The sequence below is a fragment of the Neopelma chrysocephalum genome, unplaced genomic scaffold (genome assembly GCF_003984885.1).
Source record: "Neopelma chrysocephalum unplaced genomic scaffold, ASM398488v2 Primary Assembly neopelma1_96446, whole genome shotgun sequence".
NCBI classification, from domain to species: Eukaryota; Metazoa; Chordata; class Aves; order Passeriformes; family Pipridae; genus Neopelma; species Neopelma chrysocephalum.
The window spans coordinates 582,321-589,721 of NW_020925093.1; the positions used below are offsets into that span (position 1 = coordinate 582,321).

The window sequence follows — 7,401 nt, forward strand, 5'->3', positions numbered from 1 at the left end:
TACTGCATGGAATTCATGGTCTCTGTGTGAAGTAAAAACTATTTAATGATTACTTTAAAAAATGTAATTAACACATGCACTGCCCCTGGCTTGATGCATTTTAATAGTGAAGCTGAGAGAAGAAAAAGCCTTGATGTAATTTAGAATTAATAAGCTTTGTTTTTATAACTTTATAAGTAGCTTGAAATAATTTTATGAAACTTTCAAGTATGTTTAAAAGAAGTACATACCAATAAGAAACTGTACCTGAAATTTTATTTCCAGTTTGAAAATTCCAGGACAGTTCAAATGTGGAGTGAGCACACCACTTTTACAGCAAAGCTGGACAGCATTTATCTGTAAACCTAGAAAAGACACATCTGTAAGAAGCTTCACCTTGAAAAAAAGTGGTTTTCCAGTAGATTCAGGAGATCTGTTTATCAAGCCCTAGAGATCTAAAAACAAGCAAAAACCTTTCAGAAGTCCTAGAGAATAATGAAAGTGTTGAACAGCAGTTTTTCAGGTCACTCATACTTGGAATCTAATTTCCAACATTACAATGCCAATGTGTAAAAGTGCCCAAACATTTGTTTCCATCAAAATGACTGTTCACACAGCTGTCTGCAGTCTCCCACACTCACCTGCAATCTGCACTGTGTGCTAGAGACTGAAACTCAAATTCTTCCCAAGCCAAGTCCGAATATGCTGTCTGTACAAAGGGCATGGTTTGGTTTCTCTTGAAAGAAAGAGTAATAAAGGTCAGCAGGGAATGCTTCTGATTTCTTCAGTGCACCCCAAGTAGTCTTTTCTAACTACTCAGCTTTATTCTGAGAATCAAAAAGAACCTGGAACAGGGCAGAAAAAGCTAGAGAACAGTCAACTGTAAACTTTTTCCTGGGTTATCTCAGGTGAGCCACTTTGTGACTCACTGGACTTAGGACTACCCACAGGGCTGATGTAAGGACAAACACATTAAATGTTGTCAAGCATGGGAATAGGGTCCACGTGGAGAGATTCCATTTCCCTGTGACAGACTTGTTGCAAATACTATGACTGTGTGTCTAGTCTGACTGTGTGTCTAGTCTGAGGAATATAAGTAAACTTAATAAGAATGACCCAACATTCTCACAGTAGACTGTTTTGCATTTTTATCTGACACCTAATTTTCCATTAAATAATTATGCAACCCTTAGCAATATGTTTTCTTAAGTCTTATTACTGTCAGGTGTAATTTATTATTCTTCTTATCTGAGTTATTTAAAAACCAAACAAAATTATTTTTTTCTTCTAAAAAACTGTCTTAGTGGTACTAATTCTAATTTGTGGCTGAATTAATAAAAATCCAATAATTACAACAAACTAATTCTTACACTAGAAATGGAAATTCTACAGTACATTTTGCAGATGGTTCCAGTAACTCTCACAACCAGAAAAATGTAAAACATGCTACAGGGGAAGCTGAACAATGAAGAACAAAAAGATGCTTTATTTTTTTTCCTGGCATTTGTGAGGTTTACAAAACCTGAAATAAATTTCACAGATCAGCCACGATAAGTTGATCTCAGTTATTGTGAAAAAAATTTTACATTACATCTATAGATCTTTCACTGCTGATTGTGCACATTCTTCTCTTCATGAATAATTTTTTATTAATTGTTGTACTGCAAGGTAAAAATTAATTAGGAAACGTTATATTTCCATAATCCTCCCACAGCTTTCTGAGCACAGAAGTATTTGGAAATATATTAACAATTGCTGAATGAGACCTAAAATTAAAAACTACTTATGACTATTCTTTTTCACTGTGAAACTCAAATTCTACACACTAATATATTTTAGGCTACTTTCACTTAAAAATATATGTAAGTGTTTTGTCTTTGGAAATATTGTCCGAGTTGTAATATAATGGAAACGCCTTGCAGAGCAAATCTGCTGTTAAAAAGTCACAACCAGAAGTTCATTTTTGAACTCTTCTGGTGTGACATAAGCTCAGCTGAAAAAGCCATTTTAACTGTATTATTACCAGTGTCAAATAAAATTTATGTTTTAATTGGACTAAAATGATACATGAGATGACTGTCCCACAGCCCAACAGCTTCTCTCACACAGATCTCATTGGATACTTCTAATGAAGTAGTTTACAGCTCTGAATGAAAATTATTCCCATGCAGAAGTAAGGCATGTATATTGCTTTAAGCATCAGAGAAACTGTAGCATTATGATGCATATTCAGCCTGAAAAAGCAAACGAGGGAAACCAGTTTTTTACAAATAAGTATTCCACAAATTCCACATGCAAAGCCTAACTCCTTATAATCATCCTTATTGTAGCAGACAAGTAATTTCCTTTATTAGAGTTCTGATAGCTTTCCTTCCTTTGTCTGAACTCTGTTTGCTACCTGATGTTTCCATTTCTCTGAACAAAATATTTGCAGACTGGAAAACAGCTCTTCCATACGCAGAGAACTAAAAATGTTTGCAGATTGTTTTGTGTTAAAATAGTGTTTTCCTTCACACATGAAGACAAATATCTAAGACCACCTCTCTCTGGACCAACATGCTTTTTTAAAATTAAAGTACTAAGCTATTCAGTTCTGAGTATGCATCATTTCAGAGAGTATTTAAATAGTTCTATGTCTGTTACATAAATGTTGCATTTGAATTATCACTTTGGTAAACCTTGAAATTGAATTTTCTCTTCAGAAAATTTCTTCAAGAATTTTCTCTTCTCTATAGGAACAGTATGGTACAATAAACATGGATATATTCCTGTAACGTGGAGATTCCAGGATACATTTGGTTGTGCTGTCTTAGATGGTGTGGTTCTTCCAACATGTATATGGATTGTTAAATTTTAGGAGAGTGAATACTCACATTCATTCAAAATCTCTACTGTTAGGTACTCCCAATGCACATGGAGTGAGGTCTCTGCCTCTGCACTAATGAGGACAGGGACATATTTTACCTGCGTTCTGCAAAGTTTTGATGTGATCAAAGTTCCTCGCACTTCAGTTGTGCAGTTTCGGCTGATGACTCTGCAGTCAGTAAAAGTGCTGAAGATTGTCTCATGGCTTTTGCAATCCTTTTTCTTCATATTTCTGCTCCCTTACTGGTGGCAGAAGTCTTGTCATCAGAAAAAAAACCTCTTAGCTTTCATTTAAGAGAGAAAAGAATTAAATAGCAAAAGACTAATAAAAACTGTTTAAAATCTCACAATTTTGGAATTACAAATAATGCTTTTAGTTACATAGCTTTCCCCCCTTTCTTTCATTGAACCCTATTTTTTTCTTTCAAAAATAATATATAAAGGAAAAACAGTGATGAAAGTAAAAGGATGCTGTCAGAGTTTCTAAAGTTTACTGAAGCTGCCTCATAAACAAATGGAGTGGTGTTTAACTTGAACGACCTCCCTCCACCAGGAATATAATCAATAAGGCTTAGGCCACTTTGCTTGTTACTTATTTTATGCTGCCTTATCTTCAGGTCTTATCTTCAAAATTACTAACATATTTCATATTTCCAAATTACAAAAAAAAATAAATTTGGAGAAACTATGTTTCTGCCAACTACCAGCAGGGAGGAACCCCAGAAAACAAACAAACGAACAAAAAACCAAACCTACAAAACCCCACAGTCCAGGAAACCCATAAAAAAGGTAATTTGGATAAGACGAAGTTTACACTCTGCCACCATACCCACAAAAAACACAGAAAAGCATTCACACATTAATTACTCCAAGAAGCCCAATTTCAATGACGTAAGCAAGGCCTGGTTCACCAGACAACTTAGTGCTCCTGCTTATTGCTGATCATTGAGCAGGTACTGCAGCAGAATGGAGTATACCATCTTATATAGTTCACTGTATAAAAGGGTTCTCATGATTTTTTTATTGTTGCCACAGAAGAGAAGCTATTTTCAAAAGTTTGAAAGGAAGATGAAGAATTCATAAAAAAGACTTATCAAAGGGGATATTTTTGCTGATATTAAAGCAGTAGGTAAGACTGCATGCCCTCAGCATAATTACAATTAGAGTAATTGTTCTCAAATTGTATTCAGATTTAGAGTAATTGTTTTCAAATTGTATTCAAATCAGAGGCTGGCTTATTTTTTGCAGCTACCTTACTGTAATGAAAGATACTCCTCCCTTGAAGTCTGCTCCTGTTTGAGACATTTAAAATATCTTCTGCATATTTTGAAGCAACAGCTTGCAAAGCAAACCTTCTGATGAGGTGGTATGCATTCTTATCATGCTGAACTTTATTTTTATGCTTAACTAACAGATTGTAGACAATTTTTTAGTTGTCCATACATAAGGTTTCGATTTAAATTGTATTTTCAACAAAAGACTGGTTTTTTACATTATATTTTCCATTTTTAAAATGTCATTTTTGTTCAGACATCAGAAAGCGGGGGCTGGTGGCAGAAAGAACTCTGTCCAAAAAATCTTGCTTGGCTGAATTTTTGAATGCTAGTTCCTTATGATGTTGTGTTTGCCATGTGAACAAAGCCTTTTCTGAGCGGAGTCATACTGCATAATCTGCAAACCTGCACAGTAACAGTTGATGATTTTATATGATCAATATCAACAAGCTCAGTAATTCATACTGGCAGCAACATAAGATCTTCAAAATATATCTTCCTAAAGCATTACAGCTCCAGTTTTTGTTTCATATACAACATTAAACATTTGATAAATGGCAGAATTCTCAATAGAGATTACATGCTTAATCTTGCAAACTGCCTTTGAGAAGGTAGCAGGAGATACTTGGATTTACAGCCACTCAGCAGGATGCAGACTCAGTGCAGAGTAAGTAATTGCAGAGTATGAGGATTGCATAATCTGGCCTATAGTTTTAAATCCAGCCAAGAGGTACACTTAGTTAAATCCTTTAAGAACAAGCAAAAAATAAATGTTTGGAGAAGAAAATAAAATTCTGGTTTGTAGTCTTGTACAGGCATTTAGTATAGTTCCTTGGCTTTCAGAAACACATGCATTCTGCATTGGTTTTTAAAATTTTATTATAATCTGTTACTGCAGAATGGGGAACCCGTGGAGGTGTTTGTTGCATAACATCTCTTGTGGCATATCTGTTTGATAGTGGTCCACAGATTAGTAATGTTATCTCTTGGCCTTGCAAAATTACCTCCTGGACACCTTGCAAGACTTATTTCTGAAGTAATTCTAAATTGTGACTCCTCTTTACCACTATTTGTTTTCCTGCTTTTACAATTAAAAATTTCATACCCATAAAAAAAGTCTCCTCATTGAAGTCCTTTAATGTTGGAAAAATCTACCTAGAACCTAGTAAGTCTTGATGATTCAGCTTCAGATATTGAAAGTTGTTAAACACCATCTGTGAAATGTATCTAAACTTCCACCTCAAAAGGTTTTCAGGCTCTTTTGACTGTTTGCTTCTTTTTCTCAGTTCTTCTTACATACATTTTAATTATCTTTTCAGAATTTGAGTGGCTTTTATAACAGGTAAACCTCCAGATAAGGAAACTGCTGGATCGTGTATGACCTTTGGTTATTTAATTGTTTTAGTTATTAACAGTGAATACTAAAGACTAAGCTTTGAGAACACAAAACTTTGTTGTTAGTGAAAAGGGGCTGTAAAAGTACAAATTACCATCCAGATTTTTCCTCTGCATATCACATCAATTTTCAGAGTTTCATTTACTTTCGTTTCGTTTTCGTTATGAAAAATTTTGGCAAAGACCTTCCAGCTGAATAAACCAGCAATTTCCCAGTATCAGAAGTTTTATTAAATATAAGTTTTCTTATAAGCCAGAGTATGGTTCAATATACAAGTTCTTATTCCAAAACAACTGTTACAACTGCCAATTACCTTGTGAGAATAAGTCAAAGTTTCTCTGTGGAAGCGAGAGAAAAGAATTAGCTCAAGAGAGAAGAGGAAAATATGCTAGATGTTAATAAGTGAAGCAGATTAGTCTTAGTATGTACAATCTAAATAGAGATATTTTTCCTGAAAATTCTAACTAATCACCGGTGTTTCCAAATGCAAAAAAATATGACAGCTGATTTTTTTTTTTAATATCCCCAGTAATCCACTTTACCATTATTATCACTAATTTTATAATTTCTGAAATCTCTCACTTTTAATGATCTACCAAAGCCAGCCAGAGTACTTCGGGAATAATCTAATACTAGCACATTATTATGGTATGGCAAACTCTGGAGCACTGAAACCCTTAAAGGGCTGCTTGGTTTGCTTGACTGGTTCCTCTAAATTCTGCTTCCTCTTTGCCTTTCTCCCTTCCATTGCTTTGTGGCTTCTGTATCTCGTACTATAAGTACAGAAAAAAACAGCTCCCTCAGGAGTAGTTTAATAATTGTTTCCCTCCAACTTAGCATTAAGTGTGGGATATACTATTTGCAGATAAGAAGCCCTGAAGAAGAGTTGAGATGTTATCGTGCGAAGGTATTCATCATATCTTCAGATTGCTCACCAAAAGATAACTCAGTAAGAAGGATAAAAGCCAGAGCCAGTCCTATACAGGACATGACATCAACTCATTAAAAACAAATTGTCTCCTTCAGAACCTCTACAGTTTCCACTGAGCAACTACAGCTAAAGTACTAGATTGGACTGCTCTAGCAGCTCCATTCACACCAGCTGGCAGTGTTTAGTAATAAATTTCTATACAGACTTGCCACTCACTAACGAGTCCATGCTGATTCTAGGTGGACAAAAACTCTCTCACCAAGAGGTGCTGCATACCAAACTGCTAAATCAGGTAAATCTAAGGTTTTCTTCCCACTCATTTCAGGGAGAGCTAACTGGAACTACAAATCAGTCCCTTCTTATCTAAAGGCAGTTGACAACTTCTCCTCTCCCTCTCCCTCTCCTTCCCCCCTCCCCTCTCTCCCCTCTCCTCTCCTTCCCCCTCCCTTCCACTATTCTTCCCCCTCCCTGAGATAAATCTCTTCAGGCCTAAGTGGTTCAAACAAAACAGCTTTCAAGTGCCAGCCATCTTTTTTCTCATTAAAAGCTGAAGATATCTACCATTCCTAAAAAGCTTTATCTGAATTGGATTCTTTCTCTGAATCCTATAATTCTGTGCAATTTTAGCAGACTGGAAGATTAACAAAACGCTGGGGGTTCAATTTCTCCTTACAGCACATTGCATCCTGAGTCCTCCTGTAACATACAGCAAGGGCTTACCAAAGCAATCCTGTTCCTAGTCTTTTGCTGTTAGTTGTATAAACTGGGAGTTTTTATGAATGAAAATTTTATTCTGAAAGACATTGTAGTGGTATTGAAGAATATGGAACGCAGCATGAACACGTACAGTGCTGGAAAATCGACGCATGGGGCATTTGTTCTACATAAACTCCTATAGCTCTGCCAGCATCAGAGCTAAGGTGATGTAAAGGCTTATTTGCAGTGACCTTTTTGCA

At 35.6% G+C, this 7,401-nt stretch overlaps 1 long non-coding RNA gene across 1 annotated transcript; it reads right to left on the reverse strand.

Annotated features, from left to right (window-relative positions):
- Positions 1–241: 241 nt before the first annotated feature.
- On the reverse strand, positions 242–3,099 carry LOC113981321. The gene is made up of 3 exons (XR_003538380.1): positions 2,853–3,099; positions 621–715; positions 242–344 (listed from the first exon to the last, which is right to left on the reverse strand). It is a non-coding gene; the product is annotated as an uncharacterized LOC113981321 (long non-coding RNA).
- Between the last annotated feature and the right edge of the window lie 4,302 nt (positions 3,100–7,401).